We start from the raw sequence: 15,698 nt of genomic DNA on the forward strand, positions 1-15,698 counted from the left end.
CTCCTTTCTCTCTCTTGTTTCTCTTTGCTCTCGCTGGCGCTTCTACGTGCTGATAACGTGTTTTAAATCAGAATGATCGAATCACTTGACGATGGTTTACATGACGCTTATATATCTCCTGGAGAGACATTGACGATCCAGAGGAGGCGTCGGTTCGAGAGAGATGCGTCGGTTGCCGGGACACAGGCGTCCGCGCGATGCAACCGCTTGGCCGTTTGGGCAAGGGGAGATTTCCCTTTTTACAGAATTAATCTCAACACTTATCACGATTGCCGCGCGATAAAAATGTGGTTTACTCTTAGTGCCACGTGGAGCTAACCAGTGGACCTGCCATGTCAGAAATCGGATCAAAGCGGTCCAAATCGATCAGCGGTGTTTATTGAGAATTTTAGTAAGGAAAATGGTAGATTTTTAGGCCGAGCAAAAAATATGGTGGCAATTCCCTCAGGCCCAGGCAGGGGCATGGACGCGAGCCTACGGCCCAGTTCTTTTCACACAGGATTCTGCAGAATCAAGATTTTGGAAAATTCTCCCATAATCTGCTTCTCCCAGAATCTGTTGCCGAGTTCTTTTCTGGGATTGTAGGTTGAGATTTTGGAAAGAGTTGTGTGTTGAAATGTTTGTAGTACCCTTAGACAGAAAATGTTTGATGAATTTATTAACACCTTGTTGTTTCTAACAGTATCTAGTCGAATATGAGTACGAAAGTGATTTCCGAATGTCATAAAAAGTGCTAAATATTACATTTAAATGGATTTAAAGATTTGTTCATTACAAAAGTGGATGAACTAAAAAAAGGATAATCTCAAGGTACGAGACTAGAAGCAATCGCCTCGCGTACTGCGTTCATGGTACCATCATCTTCTGGTGGTAGAGCATTGACACCTGTAAACGCCAATGGAGGTTGCACATATGCATCATTGTCGAACTTGTCAAAATGCTCATCACGTAACTTGCTATCACGAATCCAATTATGGAGACACATGCATGCAGTGACAATCATCTTTTGGGTCTCCGGTTTGTACCGAGGTATGCCTCCATCTTCAAGAATTCGCCATTTCATCTTGAGAACACCAAATGTTCTTTCGTTGACATTTCGCAATGAAGAATGTTGATGGTTGAATGTCTCATATATCCCAACTGTGACACAAGTAGTATCGAAAACGTCTAACATTTTTTCCTCCTCCGCTAGTGGAGCATAGCGAAACTTGGCAGCTTCTGGATGTGCCTGTAATCATATAGCACCATAGGTTAATATCAAAACCGAAGCAACATGACTCATTATTTAAGAAATTAAATGACAACAACAATACCTTTATCTCCAATGCCCACCACTCATTTGTAGCTGCAATAGTGTGTGTATGCTCATCTCTTCCTAAGCCAGATGCTTGCTGGATCAATGTCTTCCATGTGTTGTACTCGCTTCTACATACACCCCACCTATTTTTGATTTGCCGGGTCGAATAGTTTCTTCCAGAGCGTTCGTTGAACTTTTTATGCAAATTAGCTTGTCCTATGTCCGACAAATAACCACCGTTGCGGTTATTTGCTCGAACCTCCTCTACGCACGCATTCATAAAAATTGTATGAGCAGCACTATCCCAATTTGCTTTGGGTTCTTTGACTTTCTCCATCTTAAATTAGCATCATCATAGAAAATAGTGTCATGTACCAGGAATTCACATACCAATACATTAGAAAACAATGATATTCATACTGCCATATTGTTGAACGGCTCCAAACCAAAATAAAGAAATGTATACCCAAGTGCCCAACACTAGAATTATTAGTGAAAATTATGCTTGTGGATATCTCTTTCTAGTTCTTCATTTTTGTAAATAGGCAAATAAGCTGTATTCAACAATCAATCCATCCATCCATCTATCTAACAAATCCATCCATCCATCTAACAGCATCAGCAATCTGGGTGCAAAAAATTAGCACCATCCATCCATCTAACAGCGTCAGCAATCAATCCATCCATCTATCTAACAAAAGAAGAACAGAGAGATGGGGAAAGAGGATGCCTCACCGTGGGTGTGGTCTGCACCTCGCGTGGGTGGGCTGCTTGTGGCCGTCGAGGTGCAGCACCGGTGGCCGTCGGCGGCCGTCGAGGTGCAGCGCCGGTGGCCGTCGATGTTGGCGGAGACACGGCGAAGGGGAGGACGAGCAGCGAAGGAAGAGGGGTGACGGAGGGAGATAAGGCGGGCGGTGGCGGCGGGAACCTGGCCGGCGAGGTTGGTCCGGCGGCGGCGTGGCAACCCTAGCCGTCGCTGCGTCTGGGGACTCCTTTTTCCCCCGATGCGAACAGGGTCGAGAGCCGCTCGCTCGTTTCCTCTGGTCCAACGCGTGGATGGGCAGTGGCATTCCTGGTGTAATTTCACGATGGGATAGGGGTACTCTTGTATTTTGAAACGTTTTTACTGGTGGGACTTGCCAGAATCTCAGGATTCTGGGAAAATCAAGCTTTTTGGGTGCTTTTGGATTGCATTGGGATTTTAGAGAATCCTCTCCAGATTTTGAAAGTTAAAACGAGTTCTTTTGGCTCCAGATTTTTCAGACCAAAATTCTCCATATCCGCTCAAAAGAACTGGGCCTACATGTGGCCACGAAGGGCCGAGGCAGAAAACGCACACGACCCAGACGCAGGCCACGCCGGGACGCCGTCCTAGCCATGACTAATATCGTCTGCTCAAAAAAAAAGCCATGACTAATATCGGATTGACGGCACGCCTCCCGTGTCCTGCACGCACGGGAGCCAAGTGATGTGAGAAGGTGGTATCGATAGGCGAAGACGAGACCTGCAGCGCTGGTGGTCGCACTGGTGAGTCTTGTGCAGACCCGCAATCGGATCGGATCGGATCGGATCCGTGCACTCGTATGGTCTCTCCTTGTCTGTGACTCCCGTCTTCTCTTTTGGCCTTTTTCTCTTAATCTGAATATCTGATCATGTAAGTCGTTCAGTGGTTTGCCATTCTGAATCTCGGCCATTAAAACCATTCAGCTGTGCATCATGGGCGCTCGATGGGGCTGTCCACGTCCGCAAGCTACGAGACAAGCGATAGAGTCCACGTTGCGGTCGCTTCGTCGCGAAGAAAGGCCGAAGGAAAAGAAATAGAGAGGATGCCCCCATCTATCTCGCTTCTCTCTCTCTCGCCTTCTCTTTTTCCGCCACCGCCGCCTTCGCCGGCCGGTTCCGACGAAATCTGGCGGTCTCAGCGATCGTGCTGGCTACCAATCTCCTCCTCTCCTCGCGCTCTGTATGCTCCACTGCATCGATTCGTTGATCCCAACCTGCCGTGCTTGCCCGCATCGGTTTTACCCGTCTAGGGTTTCGGTGTACTCGACCTCCTCGTCGCCGGCGATGCTCCGGTGTCTTGGTCCGGTCGTCTCCGTCTCCTGCTGCACTCTCTCGTGCTGTTGTGCCTCCTAAATGGCGCGGTGATCTCTCCACTCTGAGCTCCGCCGTATTCTTTGTGCGTGGCAGCTGATGCAGCTCTGCCTCCATGGCTCCATCTCCACGATTGTAGCAGCGGCCCAAGGAGGAGCTTCATACTCGGCATGTGGAGCTCGAGACGCGGCGGTGGTCCATGGCATCGAGACCATCCGTCTTCCTCTGCAGAAGGAGCGCGGGCCGCAGAGATGCCCGGCTCCATCCTGCTCTCATGTCGCAGTTCTTCTGCCCGACGAAGAAGAGAGGCGAATAGGAGAAGCATGATGCAAGTACACAAGTTATTCTCTTCTTTCTGAAATTTTCCAGCCTCTCTTTCAGTGCCGTACTCCTGGAGCTTCTCATCTTTGTGTCTTTGTTTCTGCAGATGTTGTTTCTCTATGCCTACAAGGTGTTCGAAGAAATTCCAAGAAGACTGACAGGGAGTTTTTGAATCAGAACATGTATTTGTAGGTGTTATGTCAAAAGACCTAAAATGTAGGCTACCTATGTTGATTATAATAAGGGTTTGTTTTCTTGTATGTTGATTTAGATGTTTTTTTTCAATGTCTTTGAGTAAGCCTGTCATGCCATTGTTTTACTTCAGAGTTTTCAAGTTTGCCATATACCACTTTGTGAGCTAAGAAATACTTATAGTTGACTCAGCCAAGAAATACTTATAGTTGAATATGGTTTGCTAAGCTCCTTGTTTGACCCTGAATCCTCCAGATAAACTCGAGCAATCATACTACAACATTTTCTCAACTGCAATTAAAGTCGAAAGATGGTTTGTAAATGTTCCATGGTTGCTTACTTTAAAACTTTTCTCACATAAGTATGTATTTGGACAGATCATAATGTCCCAACACAAACAAACTTTATGCTCCCTGCAATCTGATGATCCAAGCCATGTCTCTATAGGAATTACTTGTACCGTTAGATCAATACTTCTAAATTTTGGTAATTGTATTTTTTTGGGCTAGCTGGAAAATCAACTTTCATCTGTACGGCCACATAGATATCACCCTGGAATGTGCTTCCATTAGTAAGTTACAGATGCTTATAACAAAATTCTCAACACAAGTAACCACATATGTACCTGAAATCTAGCCCCCCCCCCCCCCCCCCCACCCCACCAACGCTTCGCCTCCCAGCTAGGTTTAGCGCCGCCGCCGCTGCCGCCGCCGCCCCCATACCTGCTGCTCCGTCGTCGTTGCCCACCGGAGGAAGGGCCCCTGTTCAGACCTGCTCCTTCCCCGAGTTAGGCCGTCTGCGCGCCGTCGTCGTCCTCGTACCTTAGTACGCGGCGCTGGAGAGACGGATGAGGAGCTCGAGCAGTTTGTGCATTCATCCCTCTTCCCTCGACCATCGACGTCTACTGCGACAAGATCCGCCACCTCGTCGACCCACCCCGACCCACCTCCTGGGGCGCATCTCGTTCCACTGCCTCCACATCAAGAACGACTGCCGCCTCGAGGGGATCACCAAGATGGCCGATCTGGTGCGCCCCTTCCCACCTCCCCTCCCTTCGCCGCTCGCACTCGTCCTCTAATGGGTCTCCATCGCGCCATCTCTTCCTTGTTGATCTCGGTTGCTGCCTCCGCCTCGTCTCTTCTCCACGGGAACAACAGATGGCAACAAGGAAAGTGGCTCGGCCCAACCATGGCCATGTCGCCGCCACCAGTTGTTTTCTCTGCCCTTCCCTCTGAGCTCCTTCTGATTCCTTCATAATTTCGTAGCTAGGGTTTGTGTGTCCAGTCCACAAGATTTCTTACACCAACGATTGCTTCCATAAATCTATGGTTGCTATGGAGTGGTTTTGGGTACCCATAAGATTCTTACACCAGCAACTAAAGTGGCCAGGATTTGTCTTCATAGAATCCAGGGCTGCTATGGAGTGTTATTTTTGCTGCTGAGTGTACAATTTATTATAAATATTATACGATGAAGTACCAAAGTTCAAAGTGGCATATGATCAGATATTCAGATTCCCTTTGCAGGTTACCAGCAAAAAAATTGTTTTAGAGTATACCTCCAAGATTCTCCATTTAAGATATTATAATTTCAGTGATGATGCCTTATTTCAGGATAATTGGTGTTGTTTTTGCTGCAGCTCAGGCCGGATTTTGGATTGCAAGGCTAAGCATGTCATCTAAATTGGTATGCTTACATAGAATTCTTTCTGTATTAGTTCTTTTGCAATCTCATTCTATCTGAACAACAAGTTTAGTGAGACAAATGCAGAAGCTGAAAAGAAGAAATATATAAACCACATTGAGGAGTTAGTCCAATGAATGAGATGGGAGCCCTTCAAAGTCACATATACAAGCGATTTATGTTCAAGCTTTATACGAGCAGGCAATTGAGTTAATCGGGAAGGGGGTAGCCTATGTGGATCACCAGGTTCATTTTATCTTCTCCTTTCTTTATCATGGTATAATATGAAGTTTGAAAGGAATAGGCATGTATATCGAGTCCTTGACAAATAAGTAAAGGCTAACTGGTATATGATGCTAGATTTTAGAGCAAATTAAGAAATACAAGGAAAAGAAGATGGATAGTATAGTTAATCTGTTGCACACATCTAAAATTGTTGGATGATTTCATTTTTTTAGTTCCATAGATGGGATTCAAATATTTACATGCATGATATATCACATATTTTAGAATATGCTTTTCCTTGTATCCTTATTATGCTAATTGGGATTCGAATAGAGAAGCCATGACACATATCCTTTGTTCTTTCCATTTTTTTCTAGGAGTTCTTTCAATTCTCCTATGCTTGGGATCTGTTTGATTGATGGACCTTAAAGCTCATGCAATAATGCATGAACTTGTCAAAAGGTGCACATTCTAAATCAGTAATAGTGCTTCTACATTAAATTATCCATCTTCGGATGGATCACTATTTACTAACTACTGAGTCATAAGCACCAAAGTTTGGGGCGTGTGTTAGTATCCCTGTGACTTGGCATGTGCAGAAAATACACCATTTCTCTTTATTTGCATCTGTTCTTGACATTCTTTTGTCGTCTTGATACTTCATAAGTAATCTGACAAAGTCTAGGTAGTTGTTTTACTCTTTGTTGAATTCATTTTTTATTGTGATACAAAGGAAATAATGTAAATCATTAGGATTCTCCAAGAGTAAATCAGACACCTATCTTGCTTATAGTGTCCTCGCTGAATTAAAAAGCTTGGAAATGTAGATGCATGATCGTTTTGGTGAGGGATGACATACGGATATGGTTCTTTTGGTTTTGCTACGCCATGATTGTTATTAGGCATGTATGTACAGTTTGGACTATTCTTTTACCGAGGCAATTTTGCAGATTTGATTCCATTTGATGTATTAAGTAAAATTTTCTCATTACCTTGAACTTCTAATTCCATTTGAATGCAGATTTGATTGTGTCTTGAAGTAACAAAGAAGAAGGGTGAGTTTATGTTATGCACTAAGCACAAAAAATGATGCCATTGAGAATAATTGATCTGCTATGAGTAAAAGGTCGGGTCAATTCCTATTCTTTGCTTTCTTTTATTTGTCATTCTTTTGGAATGCTTTTAAAATAAACTGTTTTACTGCACACTTTTACTGTCCGTTGTAAGTGCTATCGTTCTTTTTAGATGCTTAGGTGATATGACCAGTTTGTGTTATAGTCTCAATTGGTCTGTGCATTGACTTTGATCAGATATTGTTGTCCACTTCTCCTGATTTCTACCGACTTCCACTTAATTTGATTTCTACTGCATAAGTAATGGCACTAAGATGCAATACATGCAAAAATGATCCTGTCTTGTATTTCAGAAGTATGGATTGTTATATAATCATTGTGGTACTTGGTGTATTAGTTTGTGTGTCTCCATTAATATTTTGTCGGTTGGCCATATTTAGTTGCATTAGTTCTTCCAACCACAAACTTCCAGTTAGGTGTTGCTTGCTATTTAGTCGCTTCAGTTCACTTGCGAAAATGATTGTGATTCCATTCGTTTCTTTATTTTGCAGAGAGCATTCGTACTGTTGAGTTTGATTTATCAATTCGGTGGGGTACAGCCTGCTGGAGCTATGCAAGTGCTGATCATCATTTCTCAGGTACAATCACAACATCTTAATTTGCTAATTGTTCCTATTCTCTGCGTGGTTTGTTATGCCTCAAATCTTTACATCATTGTATTTTATAGTATGCATGCTTCATATAAGGCTTGGTTGATCTTAATAAAATTTTGCTATCGATGTTCTATTCTTACATAGTTTTGTTCGAATTCTTCTTACATAGTTCAGTTTTGGTGTGTTGCCTGCTCATTCTTCTTAATAGTTTAGTTTGAATTCTTTGCCTTGCTGATAGTATTTATATTGGTAGAGTAAAGAACTAAGCATTTGTCCTCTACGCACAAAAGCTAGATAGAGATTCTTTTGGTTGCTGCAGCGCATGCAATTCTATACGAGTATGTCACCAACTGGTTCAGATTGGATGAGTCCATGTACCATTGAGCTCTCAATGACTACTACGATAGCACCGGTAAGGTTCGTGCTTTTCGATTTCTCCTGTGCAGTTTCCCTATAACTGTGAGGAATCGAATTCCATCTGTGTCTTGGTTGTCATTCTTACAGTTTGATATTAGAGCTTCATAGTAATTACAGTCTTTATTTTTATGATGAAGATTTGGTGGGTGAATTCTATCTGTGGTTGACGTTGCTGTTGTTATATGTTGAGGTTTTATCTGTTGATTAGTGTCTTGTCAATTTGATAGATGCTCATAGATGTCTCCTTTGCCGTATGTGTGGTTATTGAATTGGCTCTAATATGTATATATATGCTGTGGTGAATATGTACAAATGGTTTAGGTACATGTGGCGCATGGTGCCTACTGCCAAACTAAAGTCGATCTCATCTTGTAATATCCGTAAAGCTGGAAGACGGAGATAACTAGGCCTGCAACACAAGGCAAAAATAGATGCCTAATCACACCTTTTGGCTCCTATAGGAATGATGAAGAATTTTCTTGGGCACAAAATGTACACTAGGCTTGTCATATCGTCTAGAGTAGCATACTTTGAAGCTTATGTGAAGTTGTTCCCTTGTTCTACTTTGACAAATATGACTGACAAGCGGGTGAAATGACAAGTTTGAATTTGCTGTTATGTTATTTGCATCATTCAAGGGCTCGTGTCACTAATCTCATGCTAACCTTTAACCTTTAACATATGTTGAAAGCCAAAGATGGCACCAGAGAGATAGGAGGTGTGATTGGGAATAGGGTAGAAACAAGCATAGTACTAGCGTGTTACTTACATTTCAAACTAAATGTCTTTGATACCATACTTGATTTGTATATATAAGAGCATGTTTGTTTGATAATAACCTTCTTTCATACATCATCCACTTGCTCATTTTTGTTATCTATTTTGGTTGACTTGTATACCTAGAGGTATATCTTCTTCCTGAACATATGTCAACTGTGTGATCTATCTACTTATTGTGGGATTTCACATCCAGGTTCAACTGCTACCAACATAAATGTGGCTATGTTGGAAGATGATACAGGAAATGTTCATGCCGCTCTAAGCCATTTGCACGAAGCACTACTATTAGTAGTTACAGAAGCTGGCACTTACATGGGTGCATGTTGGTGCCTTCTAGAGATTAGGTTCCTGTTTATCTAATGTAAATTTTGCTGCCTATATGGCGCAAGATTGCTTTGCAATTCTCTTGGACACTAGGATTGATTGTGTTGCTTGGTTCTGGTATCTAAGGATCTCTTGTGCTGAAACATTCGGTGCTTTGCCAGTTTATGGTTCTTTTTTACTTGTAAAGAAAACTTACGCTAACAATCGTCAGTTCATTGGGGCACATGAACCATAGTGAACATTGGTTAAGATGAACACATTGACATAATGGCATTGATGTTTGATGTATGTATGTTTCTATGGTCCGCGATGGTGGCATGAAAAGTGAATCAAGTTGGTAGACAATCTGAGACGATGGCTGGTTAGATATTATGGAGATGGTCATTGTAGAAGTGAAATTTAATCTGTAGTATGGATGTGTCTGATTTAATACTGGCAATGTCAGTATCATAGTGCTGTATGGAGTAGCAGAGGGAAATGTGCGGTGTAACATGGTTGAGCGAGCCAGGACTTTCTGGTCTTTTGCTATTTGTAAATAAATTAGCTGATTTTATCTTGATTCTAAATTTCAAATACAGCTACATATGTACATACTGCTATGGGACTTCATATTGTCAATTTTCTTATTTTATTTAAGTACTGCATTTTAGATGTGCACTGTGCTTGGAGCAACTAACACCACCAGGACCGTAAGATTTTATGATTTATACCAAAAACTGTTCCATGTTACTTGACAATAAATGTGTATTTACTCATGTGAATATAGACACCCTAAAGGTGCAATGAGGTGCTTCAGCAAGGCAAGTCTGCTTGATAAAACATCTGCTTTTAGCCCTGGGACTCATGCTTCAGCATATGTTCCATCACGTGATAAGTATACACTTGGTTAGTAGTGTTTCCTATTTTCTTATCCTTAGCTTACCCTGCATTCTTGATACTTCAGTTAACATGTTTATTAGTTTTTCATGTCACTCCTGCTTGACATGCCAATTCCCAAAGAAACAAAATCTTGATACCTCAATCTTGAAGTTTATAGATTGGGTGGTTCGTGTGCAGGTACAACAACAAATTAAGCAATAAGTACAAGTCGACGATCAGAGGTGCAAATCGACAACCAGCTCTTCATGTTATAGATTCTTCATTTTGTTTTTTTCCTAGCTTAGTTTGTAGGTGCATTCAGATTTTGTTTTGGGGACAAAGAATAATCCATTTCTAATTGGGGAACCTGTTGCTCATTTTGGGCTGGACTGAAAAGCTCAACTGAAGGAAGACACTTTTTTTCTATGTGCAAATTCTTTTATTGTTGGAAGAATATGTAAAGAAAGAAATTTTACCCCATGAGTAATTCATCGAATATCATGTTTGTAGATTCACGTATAACTTGTAGGACAAGTGATGAGGAGGGGAAGCGGCTGCGATCAAGCCACCGGCGTTGGGTTGACAGTGTCGTGCCTCTGCGACCGGGATCAGGCAAGGTAGATGGGAAGAAGTGGCGCCCCTCTCCCCTGAGCTCCAGATCCATGGCAGCAGCAGCAGCGAGGTAAGCAGCAGCAAAGGGCTCCCACCTACACTCTTCCATTATTTTTTTCCGATCTCCAATTGAAGAGCTTTATTAGATTTTGTCGGGTTCATATGAAAAGTTGACTGAAATTTTGAAGGACGTCCCATATGCTAAATGCCCGTAATTAGGTGTTGTAAGCTGGAACCTAAATGCTTACTGCGTTTCCATTTTGATTGTCAAAGCATAAAACATATGCAAGTAGTAGAAGCAATCAAGCGTGACAGACCTGTTTTGTTTTTCATCTAGCAGGACATCCGCGACGTATATCCCAAGAAGTTGCCAAACTACAAGGCCAAGCTGAAAAACTTTGAAGAGCACTTGCATACTGACGAAGAGATACGCTATTTTCTTGAGGGCAGTGGTAGACTGGTAGGTGCCTTCTTTATCCTTTTTTGGCATTTTAAATGAGAAAGCCATAAACCGTTATATTTCCAGTGATAATCACGGTAACATGCTTTACCAAATTGTTTTTTTAATGTTGTCAAGGATACTTTGATGCGAGGGACCAAAATGAAGAGTGGATCTGTATAGCAGTGAAGGAAAGGGGCATGATTGTTTTGCCTGCAGGAATGTGTCACGGATTCACGTTGGATAATGACAACTACATCAAAGGTATCTTTTAATTTCTTCTTCTGCCCCCACCATGAGTGTTGGCCTCCTTAAAACTTGTATATACTAAATGAATAAAACTGAGTGGACTATGTATTCTTTTCTGCATGTAATTTACTTTTGTGAGTGAATTAGTGATAACTTCAATTTTTTTGGACTCGATCATCTCAAGGCTTCTTATGGCCTGATATCTGCCCATAGAAATTTGACTGCTGGCTTTGTTGTTTCTGAAAATGGATAATGCATGTTGCACATTTGGTGACAAGCTCCCCGTTGTGTGTTGGGGGTGACTTACATATGCGGATATGCCGTTTCCCCTCTCCGGCAATCGTCCTCGAGTCAGCAAATCGATCCGGTCCGTGTCAGGCGATGCTAGAAAATATCATAGGCTTGTAGGGGCGTGATGGTGTATATTCCCAAGAATGGATGATTTACTTGGTAGCTAAGGATTGATCCATTGTGTATTTGTTGTTACCAAATAGATCCCTTTTTAACCTTTTAGAAATGAGAAGTTGACTTCTTGTAAATAATTTGGTGTACAGGATTTGTCAACAAAAAATAATGTTATATGATGAACGAATGATGTTTTTAAAAACAAAAGTGATGTTTGACATTGATATTTCTTATTCTTCAAACGAATTACCTTCTTGTGGATAACAGTACTATCCTGAACTTGTTAACATAGCATTGTAGTAAACAGTTGACATAAGATTTCTGTAGAAAATTATATCTGTTGTCTATGGAATTGTGTTGAATGGTTGCCAACAGAATGTTTGAATAATTGCCCAATAAAGAACCTTCTTAATGTATGTTTTCTCAAGCATTTTTATTAGGTTCTTACTGTCATATCATATTTATCACTTTTCTGTTTATTCTATTAGACAAAGGCAAAGCTTTATTCATTATTGTGTTATAAGAGAAACTTCTTTACTACTGGTTTGCTCAATCCTGGGCTTTCATCAGTTTTAGACAACCTCAAATATCACTTTTACTCCTACCACATAATTCCACTTCTCATTTCTTTCGGCGATACGTGTCTATTATGTTGCTGCTATGTTGCACTCACCTGCTTCTTAATCTCCCAATAAATACTTACTGAAATTATGAATTTATTTTTCCTTTTGTCAACTGTAGGCAACGGCCTAAAGCATCTTGGGATAGAATAGAACTAGAAAGAGGAAATCATCAGCGTATAACAATGCCCACCTCCTTGCTGATCAAGTTGTTCGACCTGTCTAACATGATCAATTTTGTGTTATAGAGACTATGCTCCAGTTGTTTGTAGTTGTGCTCCGAATAGATGTCCCCCTACTTGTAATAGATAATCACACTTTGCTATAGTAAGTTGAAGAGCCGGTGTTTGTATGCAGCTGCCCTACACATACTGGAAACAGGAGAATGAAAGGGGTGTGAAGCTCGCCGTCGACACGCATCGGCTTTGTGTGCGCCGCCAGCGGTCAACCACTCGGCATCCAACCAGGTACCACCCAATCGATTCCATCAGAAAATCGACTCTCACATTTCTCCTGCCTGTCCACCCTTTTCCAAATGCTCTAGATCTGCATATACTCCTGCCATAGTAGCTCACAAATAGCTCTCTTACAAGCTACTGTAGGTTATGTAGTAGATTCTTAATTTATGCCCTACATCTCTTCAAAATATGTTGGTTCTAGCTAACCAGGCTCTTCACAACAATACAACCATCAATTTGTTAGGTTTAAAAATGTAAAATATATGCAAGGAAGAGCCTGCCGCATTGACACGAAGAATGTGCTTACCCACAATTTTTCATGCATCATTGTTGAATCACAATGATGTAAACTCACAGCATGCCTGTCTGTGGCATTTTGCATTTTGTAAAACAGTGCACTGTGAACTAAATTCACTCAGTGCAGGAAGTATACCTCATTATCTGTCTTCACAAAATACCTCATTATCTGTCTGCACAATTTGTGAGGCAATGGACTTTATTAAACTTTTATCACTGCTGCTTGCCCGCTTGTGCCTCAATACTATGTTCGATTCTATTTGAATTCATATACACAATTTCTATTTCAAACAAACATTATTCTTATTTCTCACACTAACAATTCTCTAAACACGTTTTCCGTAGTGCGATGAAGACGACCATCCAGAGTACATACGCGGTAAGCATGCGCTATGTTGGTTATGTATGAAACGCAGCTGCATCGCCTGCTATTTTGTTCTCTTCTTCTCCACACTGCTGAAAACCAGCATATTATATATGTAAATACAAACAAGTTATAGCATCATGATACACAATATAACATCATATTAGTCTAATTCTTGCTCTGCAGTTTTAGGTACCTGTGCTTGCCTGATATTTGTTTCCTGACTTTACTGATTCCTCTCACCATGGCTCTGTCATCATTTCCAGTGTCACTGCTGCTATGAAACTTTTCTTGAACCATTTGTGAGTTCTCAAGTTTAGAGCTTAAAAGGAGTTGCCGTACAATTTCGTAATTTCTTATGATTTTGTCCGAACAATAATAATTTACTTAGTTGTTTAGCTTCATCTATTCTTGGGTCCACTTTTCTCTAAGTCGAAGCTTTAGCTCCAAGAAACCAATCATGTTTAATTTGCAATGAGCATGTGTCTTATTCATCATATATGTGTGTGTTCTCAACTTTAGGAGTTACAAGGAGCGATGGTACAATTTTACAATCTACCATGCTTTTGTACTTGAACTTCACTGCTTTAGAAGAATGATCCTTAACTTACTTACTTACCTTCATGTCTTTCTTATAGGATAGCTTTGGAACTTGGGTACACTTTTCTCTTGTATAAAGCTTTATCTTCAAACAATCAATGATATTTAAGGCTATTCCATAACCCACTTCATTTGGTTCTCACCGATATTGAGCGCAATGCAGGAGCACCTGGTGAGCTTGAGGAACATTGTTATTGGGGCAATGAGGTTAAGCCCTATGAGCACCATGTAGACGCCCTGTTTGTCATGTTCTGGCGCAAAAAAACCAAACATCAAGTACTATGTATGCACCATCATACAAGACATTTGCCAAGCCAGGCCAGTGAATCGTAACTTCAGAACACATTCTTTCTTGCATATTGCATGACACTGTACATGAGTACATCCCTCTCAATTCCTTCCTTTCTCCTGCCAGTATTTTCAGGTCCATTACACCAAAGAGAATCCGATGGACTGCATTAACCTGGATGATGATACACTGAAGATCAGGCTTGCTGACGGCAATGTGCATGATGATTGTCGCATCATGCTGGGAACTGACAAGAGGGCCACCATCACCACCAACTTGTCAGAGTTCTACCACCGTGCACACATCCGCGAAGGAGACATCTGTGCCTTCTGCTTCAAGGTCACCGAAAATGCCGCCTTGCTCTCACCATGCCATCGCCTCTAGACGCATTATCGACAATGACAGAAGTCGCGTATGAATATGATCCATCCATGTACGGAGCTTATGACGTACTGAACCTTGCTTTCTTTTGGATGTTGCAACATGGTGCTTTTGAACAGATAGCATATATGTTGGCAGGAATGTAACCTCTAAGATCGCCACTCATCAGCTTTAACTGCACCTTTTTATACCTGTAGCGCAACTCTTATCGATGTCTGTTTATTTCTGCTGTTGTGCTCTCTTTCAAATATCACTTGCTTGATAGTAACATCACATGTGCTAATTAGTACACATAGGACGTTGGAAGGGGCGTGTCCTACCTGGCACCACCCAGCTCCCGCTCGGCGCGCCCCAACCACTAGTGGACAGGCAGGTGAGCAAGCATCGATCTGCGCTTGTGCAGTAAGCTGGCTGCTGTTGGGTGTGATTAGAGCGTTGGTTCGTGTGGAGCAGGCCAGCGACACCTCTGACATCGTCTCCTTCTCTCAGCAGGGGCAACTCCCTGTAGCATGGAGCCGGCATGGATTATTTGCAGCTGCAAGTGTGCGTGGGTTGCAATTTGCAGGGCACGGTCTCTCCTGGGAAAGAATTCAAGGCACGGTTGCCTTTGCGTGCCCTTCAACTATTGTATTAGACTAGATGACCCGTTGCGCCAATGGTGCAAAGGGCGAGAGTGAACCAAGCATTCCAACCATGTAAGTAAGAATAATTAGAGACCGGTCATAAAAAATTTGAAGCATAATGAAAGATTTAGATACGTATGTTCATACATAGCATTATATTATATGGTCTGAACCAATCACATAGTACCAATGAGCATAACAGAGGCATAGGAAACACACAAATGAGCCCAGAAACAAAGGACACATCTTTCTGGTTGTGCGTATATCACAACATAAAACCATGCACATTTTACATCCACACGTACTGTCAGCGAAACAAAGAATGTTGGTTGCTCCTCAATTATCTGCAAAACATAAGAAAGATGAACAGGACAATCAGGACGATCTGACAGGACCTAAAATCAGATCTCAAGCTTCTCGAGAAAGAAAGCTAATTTCCTACTA

The 15,698-nt window shown here is 41.8% G+C and overlaps 2 long non-coding RNA genes across 7 annotated transcripts; both read left to right on the top strand.

The window, feature by feature from the left end:
- Nucleotides 1-3,117: 3,117 nt before the first annotated feature.
- LOC147983000 (uncharacterized) lies at nucleotides 3,118-3,972 on the top strand. Of its 2 annotated transcripts, none has more exons than XR_015614920.1 (2): nucleotides 3,118-3,731; nucleotides 3,819-3,972. It is a non-coding gene; the product is annotated as an uncharacterized LOC147983000 (long non-coding RNA). The 2 variants fall into 2 exon arrangements; XR_015614919.1 differs by having other exon boundaries at nucleotides 3,118-3,723.
- A 643-nt stretch (nucleotides 3,973-4,615) lies between these two features.
- On the top strand, nucleotides 4,616-14,784 carry LOC125540687 (uncharacterized). Of its 5 annotated transcripts, XR_015615558.1 has the most exons (13): nucleotides 4,616-5,590; nucleotides 5,661-5,833; nucleotides 6,190-6,274; nucleotides 6,834-6,938; nucleotides 7,437-7,523; nucleotides 7,792-7,950; nucleotides 8,929-9,944; nucleotides 10,116-10,599; nucleotides 10,870-10,989; nucleotides 11,107-11,232; nucleotides 12,600-12,709; nucleotides 13,343-13,376; nucleotides 14,125-14,784. It is a non-coding gene; the product is annotated as an uncharacterized LOC125540687 (long non-coding RNA). The 5 variants fall into 5 exon arrangements; XR_015615560.1 differs by having other exon boundaries at nucleotides 7,792-7,955; nucleotides 8,929-10,599; XR_015615556.1 differs by having other exon boundaries at nucleotides 8,929-10,599.
- The last annotated feature ends 914 nt before the right edge of the window (nucleotides 14,785-15,698 follow it).

This window comes from Triticum urartu, chromosome 2A (genome assembly GCF_056163025.1).
Source record: "Triticum urartu cultivar PI428250 chromosome 2A, HENAU_Tu73, whole genome shotgun sequence".
Taxonomy (NCBI): Eukaryota; Viridiplantae; Streptophyta; class Magnoliopsida; order Poales; family Poaceae; genus Triticum; species Triticum urartu.